The sequence below is a fragment of the Equus caballus genome, chromosome 5 (assembly GCF_041296265.1).
Source record: "Equus caballus isolate H_3958 breed thoroughbred chromosome 5, TB-T2T, whole genome shotgun sequence".
Taxonomy (NCBI): Eukaryota; Metazoa; Chordata; class Mammalia; order Perissodactyla; family Equidae; genus Equus; species Equus caballus.
Window position 1 is genome coordinate 48,296,566 of NC_091688.1, and position 18,214 is coordinate 48,314,779.

Genomic DNA, 18,214 nt, shown 5'->3' on the forward strand with positions numbered 1-18,214 from the left:
TACAAAGGCCTGTGAAACGCAGTTTCTTTGCAGGCCTGATCTGGCCAAAGGTGAACTTCCGGTCTGGGTGTGCTACATTGCCCTAGAGCGGAAAGGCACAACGTGCAGGCTCCATTCCAAAGGGCGAGTTGGGCCCCAAAGCATCTTGCTTCCAGCTCTTTGGGAAGCTAAGAAACAACTCGCTCTGCACAGTGCTCTTACAGCCTACCGGGAACATCTCTTACAAAGGCCTGTGAAACGCAGTTTCTTTGCAGGCCTCATCTGGCTGAAGTAGAACTTCTGCTCTGGGTGTGCTACATTGCCCTAGAGCTGAAAGGCACAACGTGCAGTCTCCTTTCCAAAGGGCGAGTTGGGCCCCAAAGCATCTTGCTTCCAGCTCTTTGGGAAGCTAAGAAACAACTCGCTCTGCACAGTGCTCTTACAGCCTACCGGGAACATCTCTTACAAAGGCCTGTGAAACGCAGTTTCTTTGCAGGCCTGACCTGGCTGAAGTAGAACTTCTGCTATGGGTGTGCTACATGGCCCTAGAGCTGAAAGGCACAACGTGCAGTCTTCTTTCCAAAGGGCGAATTGTGCCCCAAAGCATCTTGCTTCCAGCTCTTTGGGAAGCTAAGAAACAACTCGCTCTGCACAGTGCTCTTACAGCCTACCGGGAACATCTCTTACAAAGGCCTGTTAAACGCAGTTTCTTTGCAGGCCTGATCTGGCTGAAGTAGAACTTCTGCTCTGGGTGTGCTACATTGCCCTAGAGCTGAAAGGCACAACGTGCAGGCTTCTTTCCAAAGGGCGATTTGGGCCCCAAAGCATCTTGGTTCCAGCTCTTTGGGAAGCTAAGAAACAACTCGCTGTGTGCAGTGCTCTTACAACCTACCGGGAGCAACTCTTACAAACGCCTGTGAAACGCAGTTTCTTTGCAGGCCTGAGCTGGCTGGAGTAGAACTTCTGCTCTGGGTGTGCTACTTTGCCCTAGTGCTGGAAGGCACAACGTGCAGGCTTCTTTCCAAAGGGCGAGTTGGGCCCCAAAGCATCTTGCTTCCAGCTCTTTGGGAAGCTAAGAAACAACTCGCTGTGCACAGTGCTCTTACAGCCTACCGGGAGCATCTCTTACAAACACCTGTGAAACGCAGTTTCTTTGCAGGCCTGACCTGGCTGAAGTAGAACTTCTGCTATGGGTGTGCTACATGGCCCTAGAGCTGAAAGGCACAACGTGCAGTCTTCTTTTCAAAGGGCGAATTGGGCCCCAAAGCATCTTGCTTCTAGCTCTTTGGGAAGCTAAGAAACAACTCGCTCTGCACAGTGCTCTTACAGCCTACCGGTAACATCTCTTACAAATGCCTGTGAAATGCAGTTTCTTTGCAGTCCTGATCTGGCAGAAGTAGAACTACTGCTTTGGGTTTGCTACATTGCCCTAGAGCTGAAAGGCACAACGTGCAGGCTTCTTTCCAAAGGGCGAGTTGGGCCCCAAAGCATCTTGCTTCCAGCTCTTTGGGAAGCTAAGAAACAGCTCGCTCTGAACAGTGCTCTTACAGCCTACCGGGAACATCTCTTACAAAAGGGCTGTGAAATGCAGTTTCTTTGCAGGCCTGATCAGGCTGAAGTAGAGCTTCTGCTCTGAGTGTGCTACATTGCCCTAGAGCGGAAAGGCACAACGTGCAGGCTTCTTTCCAAAGGGCGAGTTGGGCCCCAAAGCATCTTGCTTCCAGCTCTTTGGGAAGCTAAGAAACAACTCACTCTGCACAGTGCTCTTACAGCCTACCGGGAACATCTCTTACAAAGGCCTGTGAAACGCAGTTTCTTTACAGGCCTGATCTGGCCAAAGGTGAACTTCCGGTCTGGGTGTGCTACACTGCCCTAGCGCTGAAAGGCACAACGTGCAGGCTTCTTTCCAAAGGGCGAGTTGGGCCCCAAAGCATCTTGCTTCCAGCTCTTTGGGAAGCTAAGAAACAACTCGCTCTGCACAGTGCTCTTAAAGCCTACCGGGAACATCTCTTACAAAGGCCTGTGAAATGCAGTTTCTTTGCAGGCCTGATCTGGCTGAAGTAGAACTTCTGCTCTGGGTGTGCTACATTGCCCTAGAGCTGAAAGGCACAACGTGCAGGCTTCTTTCCAAAGGGCGAGTTGGGCCCCAAAGCATCTTGCTTCCAGCTCTTTGGGAAGCTAAGAAACAACTCGCTCTGCACAGTGCTCTTACAGCCTACCGGGAACATCTCTTACAAAGGCCTGGGAAACGCAGTTTCTTTGCAGGCCTGATCTGGCTGAAGTAGAACTTCTGCTGTGGGTGTGCTACATTGCCCTAGAGCTGAAAGGCACAAGGTGCAGGCTTCTTTCCAAAGGGCGAGTTGGGCAACAAAGCATCTTGCTTCCAGCTCTTTGGGATTCTAAGAAACAACTCGCTCTGCACAGTGCTCTTAAAGCCTACCGGGTACATCTCTTACAAAGGCCTGTGAAACGAAGTTTCTTTGCAGGCCTGATCTGGATGAAGTAGAACTTTTGCTCTGCGTGTGCTACATTGCCCTAGAGCTGAAAGGCTCAACGTGCAGGCTTCTTTCCAAAGGGCAAGTTCGGCCCCAAAGCATCTTGCTTCCAGCTCTTTGGGAAGCTAAGAAACAACTCGCTCTGCACAGTGCTCTTACAGCCTACCGGGAACATCTCTTACAAAGGCCTGTGGAACGCAGTTTCTTTGCAGGCCTGATCTGGCTGAAGCAGAACTTCTGCTCTGCGTGTGCTACATTGACCTAGAGCTGAAAGGCACAACGTGCATGCTTCTTTCCAAAGGGCGAGTTGGGCCCCAAAGCATCTTGCTTCCAGCTCCTTGGGAAGCTAAGAAACAACTCGCTCTGCACAGTGCTCTTACAGCCTACCGGGAACATCTCTTAGAAAGGCCTGTGAAACACAGTTTCTTTGCAGGCCTGATCTGGCTGAAGTAGAACTTCCGGTCTGGGTGTGCTACATTGCCCTAGCGCTGAAAGGAACAACGTGCAGGCTTCTTTCCAAAGGGCCAGTTGGGCCCCAAAGCATCTTGCTTCCAGCTCTTTGGGAAGCTAAGAAACAACTCGCTCTGCACAGTGCTCTTACAGCCTACTGGGAACATCTCTTACAAAGGCCTGTGAAACACAGTTTCTTTGCAGGCCTGATGTGGCTGAAGTAGAACTTCAGCTCTGGGTGTGCTACATTGCCCTAGAGCTGAAAGGCACAACGTGCAGGCTTCTTTAAAAAGGGCGAGTTGGGCCCCAAAGCATCTTGCTTCCAGCTCTTTGGGAAGCTAAGAAACAACTCGCTCTGCACAGTGCTCTTACAGCCTACCGGGAACATCTCTTACAAAGGCCTGTGAAACGCAGTTTCTTTGCAGGCCTGATCTGGCCAAAGGTGAACTTCCGGTCTGGGTGTGCTACATTGCCCTAGAGCGGAAAGGCACAACGTGCAGGCTCCATTCCAAAGGGCGAGTTGGGCCCCAAAGCATCTTGCTTCCAGCTCTTTGGGAAGCTAAGAAACAACTCGCTCTGCACAGTGCTCTTACAGCCTACCGGGAACATCTCTTACAAAGGCCTGTGAAACGCAGTTTCTTTGCAGGCCTCATCTGGCTGAAGTAGAACTTCTGCTCTGGGTGTGCTACATTGCCCTAGAGCTGAAAGGCAAAACGTGCAGGCTCCTTTCCAAAGGGCGAATTGGGCCCCAAAGCATCTTGCTTCCAGCTCTTTGGGAAGCTAAGAAACAACTCGCTCTGCACAGTGCTCTTACAGCCTACCGGGAACTTCTCTTACAATGGCCTGTGAAACGCAGTTTCTTTGCAGGCCTGACCTGGCTGAAGTAGAACTTCTGCTATGGGTGTGCTACATGGCCCTAGAGCTGAAAGGCACAACGTGCAGTCTTCTTTCCAAAGGGCGAATTGGGCCCCAAAGCATCTTGCTTCCAGCTCTTTGGGAAGCTAAGAAACAACTCGCTCTGCACAGTGCTCTTACAGCCTACCGGGAACATCTCTTACAAAGGCCTGTTAAACGCAGTTTCTTTGCAGGCCTGATCTGGCTGAAGTAGAACTTCTGCTCTGGGTGTGCTACATTGCCCTAGAGCTGAAAGGCACAACGTGCAGGCTTCTTTCCAAAGGGCGATTTGGGCCCCAAAGCATCTTGGTTCCAGCTCTTTGGGAAGCTAAGAAACAACTCGCTGTGTGCAGTGCTCTTACAACCTACCGGGAGCAACTCTTACAAACGCCTGTGAAACGCAGTTTCTTTGCAGGCCTGAGCTGGCTGGAGTAGAACTTCTGCTCTGGGTGTGCTACTTTGCCCTAGTGCTGGAAGGCACAACGTGCAGGCTTCTTTCCAAAGGGCGAGTTGGGCCCCAAAGCATCTTGCTTCCAGCTCTTTGGGTAGCTAAGAAACAACTCGCTCTGCACAGTGCTCTTACAGCCTACCGGGAACATCTCTGACAAAGGCCTGTGAAACGCAGTTTCTTTGCAGGCCTGATCTGGCTGAAGTAGAACTTCTGCTCTGGGTGTGCTACATTGCCCTAGAGCTGAAAGGCACAACGTGCAGGCTTCTTTCCAAAGGGCGAGTTGGGCCCCAAAGCATCTTGCTTCCAGCTCCTTGGGAAGCTAAGAAACAACTCGCTCTGCACAGTGCTCTTACAGCCTACCGGGAACATCTCTTAGAAAGGCCTGTGAAACGCAGTTTCTTTGCAGGCCTGATCTGGCTGAAGTAGAACTTCCGGTCTGGGTGTGCTACATTGCCCTAGCGCTGAAAGGAACAACGTGCAGGCTTCTTTCCAAAGGGCCAGTTGGGCCCCAAAGCATCTTGCTTCCAGCTCTTTGGCAAGCTAAGAAACAACTCGCTCTGCACAGTGCTCTTACAGCCTACCGGGAACATCTCTTACAAAGGCCTGTGAAACGCAGTTTCTTTGCAGGCATGATCTGGCTGAAGTAGAACTTCTGCTCTGCGTGTGCTACATTGCCCTAGAGCTGAAAGGCACAACGTGCAGGCTTCTTTTCAAAGGGCGAGTTAGGCAACAAAGCATCTTGTGTCCAGCTCTTTGGGAAGCTAAGAAACAACTCGCTCTGCACAGTGCTCTTACAGCCTACAGGGAACATCTCTTACAAAGGCCTGTGAAACGCAGTTTCTTTGCAGGCCTGATCTGGCTGAAGTAGAACTTCTGCTGTGGGTGTGCTACATTGCCCTAGAGCTGAAAGGCACAAGGTGCAGGCTTCTTTCCAAAGGGCGAGTTGGGCAACAAAGCATCTTGCTTCCAGCTCTTTGGGATTCTAAGAAACAACTCGCTCTGCACAGTGCTCTTAAAGCCTACCGGGAACATCTCTTACAAAGGCCTGTGAAACGAAGTTTTTTGCAGGCCTGATCTGGATGAAGTAGAACTTTTGCTCTGCGTGTGCTACATTGCCCTAGAGCTGAAAGGCTCAACGTGCAGGCTTCTTTCCAATGGGCAAGTTCGGCCCCAAAGCATCTTGCTTCCAGCTCTTTGGGAAGCTAAGAAACAACTCGCTCTGCACAGTGCTCTTACAGCCTACCGGGAACATCTCTTACAAAGGCCTGTGAAACGCAGTTTCTTTGCAGGCCTGATCTGGCTGAAGCAGAACTTCTGCTCTGCGTGTGCTACATTGACCTAGAGCTGAAAGGCACAACGTGCATGCTTCTTTCCAAAGGGCGAGTTGGGCCCCAAAGCATCTTGCTTCCAGCTCTTTGGGAAGCTAAGAAACAACCCGCTCTGCACAGTGCTCTTACAGCCTACCGGGAACATCTCTTACAAAGGCCTGTGAAACGCAGTTTCTTTGCATGCCTGATCTGGCTGAAGTAGAACTTCTGCTCTGGGTGTGATACACGGCCCTAGAGCTGAAAGGCACAATGTGCAGGCTTCTTTCCAAAGGGCGAGTTGGGCCCCAAAGCATCTTGCTTCCAGCTCTTTGGGAAGCTAAGAAACAACTCGCTCTGCACAGTGCTCTTACAGGCTACGGGGAACATCTCTTACAAAGGCCTGTGAAACGCAGTTTCTTTGCAGGCCTGATCTGGCTGAAGTAGAACTTCTGCTCTGGGTGTGCTTCATTGCCCTAGAGCGGAAAGGCACAACGTGCAGGCTTCTTTCCAAAGGGCCAGTTGGGCCCCACTGCATCTTGCTTACAGCTCTTTGGGAAGCTAAGAAACAACCCGCTCTGCACAGTTCTCTTACAGCCTACCGGGTACATCTCTTACAAAGGCCTGTGAAACGCAGTTTCTTTGCAGGCCTGATCTGGCTGAAGTAGAACTTCTGCTCTGGGTGTGCTACATTGCCCTAGAGCTGAAAGCCACAACGTGCAGTCTTCTATCCAAAGGGCGAGTTGGACCCCAAAGCATCTTGCTTCCAGCTCTTTGGTAAGCTAAGAAACAAGTCGCTCTCTAGAGTGCTCTTACAGCCTACCGGAACATCACTTGCAAAGGCATGTGAAAAGCAGTTGCCTTGCAGGCCTGATATGGCTGAAGTAGAACGTATGCTCTGCGTGTGCTACATTGCCCTAGAGCTGAAAGGCACAACGTGCAGGCTTCTTTCCAAAGGGCGAGTTGGGCCCCAAAGCATCTTGCTTCCAGCTCTTTTGGAAGGTAAGAAACAACTCGCTCTGCACAGTGCTCTTACAGCCTACCGGGAACATCTCTTACAAATGCATGTGAAACGCAGTTTCTATGCTGGCCTGATCTGGCTCAAGTAGAACTTCTGCTCTGGGTGTTCTTCATTGCCCTAGAGCGGAAAGGCACAACGTACAGGCTTCTTTCCAAAGGGCCAGTTGGGCCCCAATGCATCTTGCTTCCAGCTCTTTGGGAAGCTAAGAAACAACTCGTTCTGCACAGTGCTCTTACAGCCTACCGGGTACATCTCTTACAAAGGCCTGTGAAACGCAGTTTGTTTGCAGGCCTGATCTGGCTGAAGTAGAACTTCTGCTCTGCGTGTGCTACACTGCCCTAGAGCTGAAAGGCACAACGTGCAGGCTTCTTTCCAAAGGGCGAGTTGGGCCCCAAGCATCTTGCTTCCAGCTCTTTGGGAAGCTAAGAAACAACTCGCTCTGCACAGTGCTCTTACAGCCTACCGGAACATCACTTACAAAGGCCTGTGAAAAGAAGTTTCCTTGCAGGCCTGATCTGGCTGAAGTAGAACTTCTGCTCTGCGTGTGCTACATTGCCCTAAGGCTGAAAGGCACAACGTGCAGGCTTCTTTCCAAAGGGCGCGTTGGGCCCCATAGCATCTTGCTTCCAGCTCTTTGGGAAGCTAAGAAACAACTCGCTCTGCACAGTGCTCTTACAGCCTACCGGGAACATCTCTTACAAAGGCCTGTGAAACGCAGTTTCTTTGCAGGCCTGATCTGGCTGAAGAAGAACTTCTGCTCTGCGTGTGCTACATTGACCTAGAGCTGAAAGGCACAACGTGCAGGATTCTTTCCAAAGGGCGAGTTGGGCCCCAAAGCATCTTGCTTCCAGTTCTTTGGGAAGCTAAGAAACAACTCGCTCTGCACAGTGCTCTTACAGCCTACCGGGAACATCTCTTATAAATGCATGTGAAACGCAGTTTCTATGCTGGCCTGATCTGGCTGAAGTAGAACTTCTGCTCTGGGTGTGCTACACGGCCCTAGAGCTGAAAGGCACAATGTGCAGGCTTCTTTCCAAAGGGCGAGTTGGGCCCCAAAGCATCTTGCTTCCAGCTCTTTGGGAAGCTAAGAAACAACTCGCTCTGCACAGTGCTTTTGCAGCCTACGGGGAACATCTCTTACAAAGGCCTGTGAAACGCAGTTTCTTTGCAGGCCTGATCTGGCTTAAGTAGAACTTCTGCTCTGGGTGTGCTTCATTGCCCTAGAGCGGAAAGGCACAACGTGCAGGCTTCTTTCCAACGGGCCAGTTGGGCCCCAATGCATCTTGCTTACAGCTCTTTGGGAAGCTAAGAAACAACCCGCTCTGCACAGTGCTCTTACAGCCTACCGGGTACATCTCTTACAAAGGCCTGTGAAACGCAGTTTCTTTGCAGGCCTGATCTGGCTGAAGTAGAACTTCTGCTCTGGGTGTGCTACATTGCCCTAGAGCTGAAAGCCACAACGTGAAGGCTTCTATCCAAAGGGCGAGTTGGACCCGAAAGCATCTTGCTTCCAGCTCTTTGGGAAGCTAAGAAACAACTCGATCTGCCCAGTGCTCTTACACCCTACCGGAACATCACTTGCAAAGGCATGTGAAAAGCAGTTGCCTTGCAGGACTGATATGGCTGAAGTAGAACCTATGCTCTGCGTGTGCTACATTGCCCTAGAGCGGAAAGGCACAACGTGCAGGCTTCTTTCCAAAGGGTGAGTTGTGCCCCAATGCGTCTTGCTTACAGCTCTTTGGGAAGCTAAGAAACAACTCGCTCTGCACAGTGCTCTTATAGCCTACAGGGAACATGTCTTACAAAGGCCTGTGAAACGCAGTTTCTTTGCAGGCCTGATCTGGCTGAAGTAGAACTTCTGCTCTGGGTGTGCTACACGCCCCTAGAGCTGAAAGGCACAACGTGCAGGCTTCTTTCCAAAGGGCGAGTTGGGCCCCAAAGCATCTTGCTTCCAGCTCTTTGGGAAGCTAAGAAACAACTCGCTCTGCACAGTGCTCTTACAGCCTATGGGGAACATCTCTTACAAAGGCCCGTGAAACGCAGTTTCTTTGCAGGCCTGATCTGGCTGAAGTAGAACTTCTGCTCTGGGTGTGCTACACTGCCCTAGAGATGAAGGCACATCGTGCAGGGTTCTTTCCAAAGGGCGGGTTGGGCCCCACAGTATCTTGCTAACAGCTCTTTGGGAAGCTAAGAAACCACTCGCTCTGCACAGTGCTCTTACAGCCTACTGGAACATCACTTGCAAAGGCATGTGAAAAGCAGTTTAATTGCTGGCCTGATCTGGCTGAAGTAGAACCTATGCTCTGCGTGTGCTACATTGCCCTAGAGCGGAAAGGCACAACGTGCAGGCTTCTTTCCAAAGGGCGAGTTGGGCCCCAATGCGTCTTGCTTACAGCTCTTTGGGAAGCTAAGAAACAACTCGCTCTGCACAGTGCTCTTACAGCCTACCGGGAACATCTCTTACAAAGGCCTGTGAAACGCAGTTTCTTTGCAGGCCTGATCTGGCTCAAGTAGAACTTCTGCTCTGGGTGTGCTACATTGCCCTACAGCGGAAAGGCACAACGTGCAGGCTTCTTTCCAAAGGGCGAGTTGGGCCCCAATGCATCTTGCTTCCAGCTCTTTGGGAAGCTAAGAAACAACTCGCTCTGCACAGTGCTCTTACAGCCTACCGGAACATCACTTACAAAGGCATGTGAAAAGCAGTTTCCTTGCAGGCCTGATCTGCGTGAAGTAGAACTTCGGCTCTGTGTGTGCTACCTTGCCCTAGAGCAGAAAGGCACAACGTGCAGGATTCTTTCCAAAGGGCGAGTTGGGCCCCAAAGCATCTTGCTTCCAGCTCTTTGGGAAGCTAAGAAACAACTCGCTCTGCACAGTGCTCTTAGAGCCTACCGGGAACATCTCTTACAAAAGCCTGTGAAACGCAGTTTCTTTGCAGGCCTGATCTGGCTGAAGTAGAACTTCTGCTCTGGGTGTGCTTCATTGCCCTAGAGCGGAAAGGCACAACGTGCAGGCTTCATTCCAAAGGGCCAGTTGGGCCCCACTGCATCTTGCTTACAGCTCTTTGGGAAGCTAAGAAACAACTCGCTCTGCACAGTTCTCTTACAGCCTACCGGGTACATCTCTTACAAAGGCCTGTGAAACGCAGTTTCTTTGCAGGCCTGATCTGGCTGAAGTAGAACTTCTGCTCTGGGTGTGCTACATTGCCCTAGAGCTGAAAGCCACAACGTGCAGGCTTCTATCCAAAGGGCGAGTTGGACCCCAAAGCATCTTGCTTCCAGCTCTTTGGGAAGCTAAGAAACATCTCGCTCTGCAGAGTGCTCTTACAGCCTACCGGAAGATCACTTGCAAAGGCATGTGAAAAGCTGTTGCCTTGCAGGCCTGATATGGCTGAAGTAGAACCTATGCTCTGCGTGTGCTACATTGCCCTAGAGCGGAAAGGCACAACGTGCAGGCTTCTTTCCAAAGGGCGAGTTGGGCAACAAAGCATCTTGCTTCCAGCTCTTTGGGATTCTAAGAAACAACTCGCTCTGCACAGTGCTCTTAAAGCCTACCGGGAACATCTCTTACAAAGGCCTGTGAAACGAAGTTTCTTTGCAGGCCTGATCTGGATGAAGTAGAACTTTTGCTCTGCGTGTGCTACATTGCCCTAGAGCTGAAAGGCTCAACGTGCAGGCTTCTTTCCAAAGGGCAAGTTCGGCCCCAAAGCATCTTGCTTCCAGCTCTTTGGGAAGCTAAGAAACAACTCGCTCTGCACAGTGCTCTTACAGCCTACCGGGAACATCTCTTACAAAGGCCTGTGAAACGCAGTTTCTTTGCAGGCCTGATCTGGCTGAAGCAGAACTTCTGCTCTGCGTGTGCTACATTGACCTAGAGCTGAAAGGCACAACGTGCATGCTTCTTTCCAAAGGGCGAGTTGGGCCCCAAAGCATCTTGCTTCCAGCTCTTTGGGAAGCTAAGAAACAACCCGCTCTGCACAGTGCTCTTACAGCCTACCGGGAACATCTCTTACAAAGGCCTGTGAAACGCAGTTTCTTTGCATGCCTGATCTGGCTGAAGTAGAACTTCTGCTCTGGGTGTGATACACGGCCCTAGAGCTGAAAGGCACAATGTGCAGGCTTCTTTCCAAAGGGCGAGTTGGGCCCCAAAGCATCTTGCTTCCAGCTCTTTGGGAAGCTAAGAAACATCTCGCTCTGCACAGTGCTCTTACAGGCTACGGGGAACATCTCTTACAAAGGCCTGTGAAACGCAGTTTCTGTGCAGGCCTGATCTGGCTGAAGTAGAACTTCTGCTCTGGGTGTGCTTCATTGCCCTAGAGCGGAAAGGCACAACGTGCAGGCTTCTTTCCAAAGGGCCAGTTGGGCCCCACTGCATCTTGCTTACAGCTCTTTGGGAAGCTAAGAAACAACCCGCTCTGCACAGTTCTCTTACAGCCTACCGGGTACATCTCTTACAAAGGCCTGTGAAACGCAGTTTCTTTGCAGGCCTGATCTGGCTGAAGTAGAACTTCTGCTCTGGGTGTGCTACATTGCCCTAGAGCTGAAAGCCACAACGTGCAGTCTTCTATCCAAAGGGCGAGTTGGACCCCAAAGCATCTTGCTTCCAGCTCTTTGGTAAGCTAAGAAACAAGTCGCTCTCTAGAGTGCTCTTACAGCCTACCGGAACATCACTTACAAAGGCCTGTGAAAAGAAGTTTCCTTGCAGGCCTGATCTGGCTGAAGTAGAACTTCTGCTCTGCGTGTGCTACATTGCCCTATGGCTGAAAGGCACAACCTGCAGGCTTCTTTCCAAAGGGCGCGTTGGGCCCCATAGCATCTTGCTTCCAGCTCTTTGGGAAGCTAAGAAACAACTCGCTCTGCACAGTGCTCTTACAGCCTACCGGGAACATCTCTTACAAAGGCCTGTGAAACGCAGTTTCTTTGCAGGCCTGATCTGGCTGAAGAAGAACTTCTGCTCTGCGTGTGCTACATTGACCTAGAGCTGAAAGGCACAACGTGCAGGATTCTTTCCAAAGGGCGAGTTGGGCCCCAAAGCATCTTGCTTCCAGTTCTTTGGGAAGCTAAGAAACAACTCGCTCTGCACAGTGCTCTTACAGCCTACCGGGAACATCTCTTATAAATGCATGTGAAACGCAGTTTCTATGCTGGCCTGATCTGGCTGAAGTAGAACTTCTGCTCTGGGTGTGCTACACGGCCCTAGAGCTGAAAGGCACAATGTGCAGGCTTCTTTCCAAAGGGCGAGTTGGGCCCCAAAGCATCTTGCTTCCAGCTCTTTGGGAAGCTAAGAAACAACTCGCTCTGCACAGTGCTTTTACAGCCTACGGGGAACATCTCTTACAAAGGCCTGTGAAACGCAGTTTCTTTGCAGGCCTGATCTGGCTTAAGTAGAACTTCTGCTCTGGGTGTGCTTCATTGCCCTAGAGCGGAAAGGCACAACGTGCAGGCTTCTTTCCAACGGGCCAGTTGGGCCCCAATGCATCTTGCTTACAGCTCTTTGGGAAGCTAAGAAACAACCCGCTCTGCACAGTGCTCTTACAGCCTACCGGGTACATCTCTTACAAAGGCCTGTGAAACGCAGTTTCTTTGCAGGCCTGATCTGGCTGAAGTAGAACTTCTGCTCTGGGTGTGCTACATTGCCCTAGAGCTGAAAGCCACAACGTGAAGGCTTCTATCCAAAGGGCGAGTTGGACCCGAAAGCATCTTGCTTCCAGCTCTTTGGGAAGCTAAGAAACAACTCGCTCTGCAGAGTGCTCTTACACCCTACCGGAACATCACTTGCAAAGGCATGTGAAAAGCAGTTGCCTTGCAGGACTGATATGGCTGAAGTAGAACCTATGCTCTGCGTGTGCTACATTGCCCTAGAGCGGAAAGGCACAACGTGCAGGCTTCTTTCCAAAGGGTGAGTTGTGCCCCAATGCGTCTTGCTTACAGCTCTTTGGGAAGCTAAGAAACAACTCGCTCTGCACAGTGCTCTTATAGCCTACAGGGAACATGTCTTACAAAGGCCTGTGAAACGCAGTTTCTTTGCAGGCCTGATCTGGCTGAAGTAGAACTTCTGCTCTGGGTGTGCTACACGCCCCTAGAGCTGAAAGGCACAATGTGCAGGCTTCTTTCCAAAGGGCGAGTTGGGCCCCAAAGCATCTTGCTTCCAGCTCTTTGGGAAGCTAAGAAACAACTCGCTCTGCACAGTGCTCTTACAGCCTATGGGGAACATCTCTTACAAAGGCCCGTGAAACGCAGTTTCTTTGCAGGCCTTATCTGGCTGAAGTAGAACTTCTGCTCTGGGTGTGCTACACTGCCCTAGAGATGAAGGCACATCGTGCAGGGTTCTTTCCAAAGGGCGGGTTGGGCCCCACAGCATCTTGCTAACAGCTCTTTGGGAAGCTAAGAAACCACTCGCTCTGCACAGTGCTCTTACAGCCTACTGGAACATCACTTGCAAAGGCATGTGAAAAGCAGTTTAATTGCAGGCCTGATCTGGCTGAAGTAGAACCTATGCTCTGCGTGTGCTACATTGCCCTAGAGCGGAAAGGCACAACGTGCAGGCTTCTTTCCAAAGGGCGAGTTGGGCCCCAATGCGTCTTGCTTACAGCTCTTTGGGAAGCTAAGAAACAACTCGCTCTGCACAGTGCTCTTACAGCCTACCGGGAACATCTCTTACAAAGGCCTGTGAAACGCAGTTTCTTTGCAGGCCTGATCTGGCTCAAGTAGAACTTCTGCTCTGGGTGTGCTACATTGCCCTACAGCGGAAAGGCACAACGTGCAGGCTTCTTTCCAAAGGGCGAGTTGGGCCCCAATGCATCTTGCTTCCAGCTCTTTGGGAAGCTAAGAAACAACTCGCTCTGCACAGTGCTCTTACAGCCTACCGGAACATCACTTACAAAGGCATGTGAAAAGCAGTTTCCTTGCAGGCCTGATCTGCGTGAAGTAGAACTTCGGCTCTGTGTGTGCTACCTTGCCCTAGAGCAGAAAGGCACAACGTGCAGGATTCTTTCCAAAGGGCGAGTTGGGCCCCAAAGCATCTTGCTTCCAGCTCTTTGGGAAGCTAAGAAACAACTCGCTCTGCACAGTGCTCTTAGAGCCTACCGGGAACATCTCTTACAAAAGCCTGTGAAACGCAGTTTCTTTGCAGGCCTGATCTGGCTGAAGTAGAACTTCTGCTCTGGGTGTGCTTCATTGCCCTAGAGCGGAAAGGCACAACGTGCAGGCTTCATTCCAAAGGGCCAGTTGGGCCCCACTGCATCTTGCTTACAGCTCTTTAGGAAGCTAAGAAACAACCCGCTCTGCACAGTTCTCTTACAGCCTACCGGGTACATCTCTTACAAAGGCCTGTGAAACGCAGTTTCTTTGCAGGCCTGATCTGGCTGAAGTAGAACTTCTGCTCTGGGTGTGCTACATTGCCCTAGAGCTGAAAGCCACAACGTGCAGGCTTCTATCCAAAGGGCGAGTTGGACCCCAAAGCATCTTGCTTCCAGCTCTTTGGGAAGCTAAGAAACATCTCGCTCTGCAGAGTGCTCTTACAGCCTACCGGAAGATCACTTGCAAAGGCATGTGAAAAGCTGTTGCCTTGCAGGCCTGATATGGCTGAAGTAGAACCTATGCTCTGCGTGTGCTACATTGCCCTAGAGCGGAAAGGCACAACGTGCAGGCTTCTTTCCAAAGGGCGAGTTGGGCCCCAAAGCATCTTGCTTCCTGCTCTTTGGGAAGCTAAGAAACAACTCGCTCTGCACAGTGCTCTTACAGCCTACCGGGAACATCTCTTACAAAGGCCTGTGAAACGCAGTTTCTTTGCAGGCCTGATCTGGCTGAAGTAGAACTTCTTCTCTGGGTGTGCTACATTGCCCTAGAGCTGAAAGGCACAACGTGCAGGCTTCTTTCCAAAGGGCGAGTTGGGCCCCAAAGCATCTTGCTTCCAGCTCTTTGGGAAGCTAAGAAACCACTCGCTCTGCACAGTGCTCTTACAGCCTACTGGAACATCACTTTCAAAGGCATGTGAAAAGCAGTTTCCTTGCAGGCCTGATCTGGCTGAAGTAGAACCTATGCTCTGCGTGTGCTACATGGCCCTCGAGCGGAAAGGCACAACGTGCAGGCTTCTTTCCAAAGGGCGAGTTGGGCACCAATGCATCTTGCTTACAGCTCTTTGGGAAGCTAAGAAACAACTCGCTCTGCACAGTGCTCTTACAGGCTACCGGAACATCACTTACAAAGGCCTGTGAAACGCAGTTTCTTTGCAGGCCTGATCTGGCTGAAGAAGAACTTCTGCTCTGGTTGTGCTACACGGCCCTAGAGCTGAAATGCACAAGGTCCAGGCATATTTCCAAAGGGCGAGTTGGGCCAAAAAGCATCTTGCTTCCAGCTCTTTGGGAAGCTAAGAAACAACTCGCTCTGCACAGTGCTCTTACAGCCTACCGGGAACATCTCTTACAAATGCCTGTGAAATGCAGTTTCTTTGCAGGCCTGATCTGACTGAAGTAGAACTTCTGCTCTGGGTGTGCTACACGGCCCTAGAGCTGAAAGGCACAACGTGCAGGCTTCTTTCCAAAGGGCGAGTTGGGCCCCAAAGCATCTTGCTTCCAGCTCTTTGGGAAGCTAAGAAACAACTCGCTCTGCACAGTGCTCTTACAGCCTATGGGGAACATCTCTTACAAAGGCCCGTGAAACGCAGTTTCTTTGCAGGCCTGATCTGGCTGAAGTAGAACTTCTGCTCTGCGTGTGCTACATTGACCTAGAGCTGAAAGGCACAACGTGCAGTCTTTTTTCCAAAGGGCGAGTTGGGCCCCAAAGCATCTTGCTTCCAGCTCTTTGGGAAGCTAAGAAACAACTCGCTCTGCACAGTGCTCTTACAGTCTACCGGGAACATCTCTTATAAAGTCCTGTGAAACGCAGTTTCTTTGCAGGCCTGATCTGGCTGAAGTAGAACTTCTGCTCTGGGTGTGCTACACTGCCCTAGAGATGAAGGCACATCGTGCAGGGTTCTTTCCAAAGGGCGAGTTGGGCCCCACAGCATCTTGCTAACAGCTCTTTGGGAAGCTAAGAAACAACTCGCTCTGCACAGTGCTCTTACAGCCTACCAGAACATCACTTACAAAGGACTGTGAAAAGCAGTTTCCTTGCAGGCCTGATCTGGCTGAAGTAGAAATTCTGCTCTGGGTGTGCTACATTGCCCTAGAGCTGAAAGGCACAACGTGCAGGCTTCTTTCCAAAGGGCGAGTTGGGCCCCTAAGCATCTTGCCTCCAGCTCCTTGGGAAGCTAAGAAACAACTCGCTCTGCACAGTGCTCTTACAGCCTACCGGGAACATCTCTTACAAGGGCCTGTGAAACGCAGTTTGTTTGCAGACTTGATCTGGCTGAAGTAGAACTTCTGCTCTGCGTGTGCTACATTGCCCTATAGCGGAAAGGCACAACGTGCAGGCTTCTTTCCAAAGGGCGAGTTGGGCCCCAATGCATCTTGCTTCCAGCTCTTTGGGAAGCTAAGAAACAAGTCGCTCTGCACAGTGCTCTTACAGCCTACCGGAACATCACTTACAAAGGCATGTGAAAAGCAGTTTCCTTGCAGGCCTGATCTGGCTGAAGTAGAACTTCGGCTCTGTGTGTGCTACATTGCCCTAGAGCGGAAAGGCATAACGTGCAGGCTTCTTTCCAAAGGGCGAGCTGGGCCCCAAAGCATCTTGCTTCCAGCTCTTTGGGAAGCTACGAAACAACTCGCTCTGCACAGTGCTCTTATAGCCTACCGGGAACATCTCTGACAAAGGCCTGTGAAACGCAGTTTCTTTGCAGGCCTGATCTGGCTGAAGCAGAACTTCTGCTCTGGGTGTGCTTCATTGCCCTAGAGCGGAAAGGCACAACGTGCAGGCTTCTTTCCAAAGGGCCAGTTGGGCCCCAAAGCATCTTGCTTACAGCTCTTTGGAAGCTAAGAAACAACTAGCTCTGCACAGTGCTCTTACAGCCTACCGGGTACATCTCTTGCAAAGGCCTGTGAAATGCAGTTTCTTTGCAGGCCTGATCTGGCTGAAGTAGAACTTCTGCTCTGGGTGTGCTACATTGCCCTAGAGCTGAAAGGCACAACGTGCAGGCTTCTATCCAAAGGGCGAGTTGGTACCCAAAGCATCTTGCTTCCAGCTCTTTGGGAAGCTAAGAAACAACTCGCTCTGCAGAGTGCTCTTACAGCCTACCGGAACATCACCTGCAAAGGCATGTGAAAAGCAGTTTCCTTGCAGGCCTGATCTGGCTGAAGTAGAACCTATGCTCTGCGTGTGCTACATGGCCCTCGAGCGGAAAGGCACAACGTGCAGGCTTCTTTCCAAAGGGCGAGTTGGGCACCAATGCATCTTGCTTACAGCTCTTTGGGAAGCTAAGAAACAACTCGCTCTGCACAGTGCTCTTACAGGCTACCGGAACATCACTTACAAAGGCCTGTGAAACGCAGTTTCTTTGCAGGCCTGATCTGGCTGAAGAAGAACTTCTGCTCTGGGTGTGCTACACGGCCCTAGAGCTGAAATGCACAAGGTCCAGGCATATTTCCAAAGGGCGAGTTGGGCGAAAAAGCATCTTGCTTCCAGCTCTTTGGGAAGCTAAGAAACAACTCGCTCTGCACAGTGCTCTTACAGCCTACCGGGAACATCTCTTACAAATGCCTGTGAAATGCAGTTTCTTTGCAGGCCTGATCTGACTGAAGTAGAACTTCTGCTCTGGGTGTGCTACACGGCCCTAGAGCTGAAAGGCACAACGTGCAGGCTTCTTTCCAAAGGGCGAGTTGGGCCCCAAAGCATCTTGCTTCCAGCTCTTTGGGAAGCTAAGAAACAACTCGCTCTGCACAGTGCTCTTACAGCCTATGGGGAACATCTCTTACAAAGGCCTGTGAAACGCTGTTTCTTTGCAGGCCTGATCTGGCTGAAGTAGAACTTCTGCTCTGGGTGTGCTTCATTGCTCTAGAGCGGAAAGGCACAACGTGCACGCTTCTTTCCAAAGGGCCAGTTGGGCCACAATGCATCTTGCTTACAGCTCTTTTGGAAGCTAAGAAACAACTCGCTCTGCACAGTGCTCTTACAGCCTACCGGGTACATCTCTTACAAAGGCCTGTGAAACGCAGTTTCTTTGCAGGCCTGATCTGGCTGAAGTAGAACTTCTGCTCTGGGTGTGCTACATTGCCCTAGAGCTGAAAGGCACAACGTGCAGGCTTCTATCCAAAGGGCGAGTTGGGCCCCAAAGCATCTTGCTTCCAGCTCTTTGGGAAGCTAAGAAACAACTCGCTCTGCAGAGTGCTCTTACAGCCTACCGGAACATCACCTGCAAAGGCCTGTGAAACGCAGTTTCCTTGCAGGCCTGATCTGGCTGAAGTAGAACTTCTGCTCTGGGTGTGCTACATTGACCTAGAGCTGAAAGGCACAACGTGCAGTCTTTTTTCCAAAGGGCGAGTTGGGCACCAAAGCATCTTGCTTCCAGTTCTTTGGGAAGCTAAGAAACAACTCGCTCTGCACAGTGCTCTTACAGCCTACCGGGAACATCTTTACAAATGCATGTGAAACGCAGTTTCTATGCTGGCCTGATCTGGCTGAAGTAGAACTTCTGCTCTGGGTGTCCTACATGGCCCTAGAGCTGAAAGGCACAACGTGCAGGCTTCTTT